The following is a 1,761-nucleotide window of genomic DNA, read 5'->3' on the forward strand; positions in this document are numbered from 1 at the left end:
GCACCACCAGCAGCAGCGTCCACAGCACTGTCGTTAGGTTCATCCTTGTCACGTCCTCAACACCCCCTCAAGCAATATCTTCTGAAATATCTTGTTACACAAAACTTACTACCTCGCTTGTCCTCATAATAACAATATTTTGAATTTTTCAATATTTATAAGCCACATGGGAAATTTACTTCAGTTTGTTAACAGCACTTGCCTTTTTAATGTTTCATTATCCTCTTAACTTACTGTATTTTTCTTTTACATGCTTTATCACATTTTTAATATTTCGATACACACTGTTTCTTTTGCTAAAAGATTCTCACTATGTTCCTTCAATTCCCACTATTAAAATTTTTCACCTGCAGGTTTACATCTGGAAAAAACATTATCTTAATGAGAGGTAGGAACCCACATGCTGACAGGAACAATAAATTGTCTGTATATTTCAACCTCCAAGTATGGTCTTCATCAGCAGATACAATATAACCTATTACTTAAGCCTGGGCTCTGATAAACCACTAGGGATATAGCCAACATTCCTCAACTCGCCAGTATGGACTCCTTGCTACTTTCAGGTAAATACGCCTCCCTTCCCCATTCTCTTTGATTTCCGTTTTCTATGACCGGCCTCAGCTAGACTTCACCCGATTAATTTTCAGGTAAGAATCGACAACCTGCTATCAACATTCCTCCTTATTTGCTCTCCTCTTTTGATATGTTTGACATTTTGACTCTACGAAGGTGGAATAGCTTCTCAGTGCACCACACCCAAAGGTGCGCTGATTGCTCAGCAAGGAAACGTCCTTAATATACCAATGGGCATCAGTAAAAGCCCTTCCCAGGGTCATATGCAAGAAACAATCACCTCCGCCTCCGTTTCATATTTGAAATTTTATTAATAGGGCGAAAGTGTTTTGTGTGTTTATTCCCAAATATCACCAGCATCCTTCAACAGTGAGGATAAATATTCCATCCCCATCCGGCCCTAGTCATGGAGGATGTACGGTGTTCGGCAGGTGGCAGTACGATTGTCTCAGTGGACAAGATTAAAACTACGCTGGAAGCCTAAGTTGTATTTCAAAATCATGGAGAAGCGCTAAACCCGTAAGTCATATAGCGTCCGGGAAACGAAAGGTAACCAGGTCTGATTCAAGGAAGGGATGGGTAGCTCCAAATGCCATTAACAAATATAGACACCCTCTTGAATAGTGAAAGCCTTACATATTTCTTCGCCATGCTTGTGTGGATCAATCGGACTACCCCTCCCCCCCCCCCCACCGCCACCAAAAAAAAAGTCCACTCTGATTTTGAAAAGGGTTCAGTTCTTTTTATCATTTCTATCAGTTACTGCTGGAGATTTAAAATTCGTTTCCAGGTCCAATGACAGACAGTACGAACTTATTTTTGGCCCCACGAGCCTTCCTCTTCTGTTTCTGAAGGTCAACGCTCGCAAATTTCCCTAGAGCAACGCAAGCCCTGTTCTTAAGTAATTGGGCAGCTCCAGGGCCTTACCTTCCAGCGTATTTCCACTGAGGGTGAGTTTTCTGTCTCACCGTCTCTCTCCCTTCTCTCACTTTCTTCAAATGGAGAGTTGCAGGTATTCTTTAATTTACAGAATGAAGCCAGCTCTGAGACTTGATTGGTGCTGCATGGTACAATTAAGGTACCTTGAAGGCCAGTATCTCAGCCAACAATCCTGCTGGATACTGCTTGCTACATGCACCAAAGATGTTCTATGTTGCCTAGAATTAAGCTGGATCCTGTTGCTGGAGA

General features: G+C 42.1%; 1 long non-coding RNA gene across 1 annotated transcript in view; it reads right to left on the bottom strand.

Annotated features, from left to right (window-relative positions):
• Positions 1-236: 236 nt before the first annotated feature.
• LOC138853959 (uncharacterized) overlaps positions 237-1,761 on the bottom strand; it is a 3,619-nt gene continuing 2,094 nt past the window's right edge. The window contains exon 2 of the long non-coding RNA XR_011393143.1: positions 237-361. This is a non-coding gene — a long non-coding RNA (uncharacterized lncRNA). The remainder of the gene's footprint in view (positions 362-1,761) is intronic.

This window comes from Cherax quadricarinatus, chromosome 44, assembly GCF_038502225.1.
Source record: "Cherax quadricarinatus isolate ZL_2023a chromosome 44, ASM3850222v1, whole genome shotgun sequence".
Taxonomy (NCBI): Eukaryota; Metazoa; Arthropoda; class Malacostraca; order Decapoda; family Parastacidae; genus Cherax; species Cherax quadricarinatus.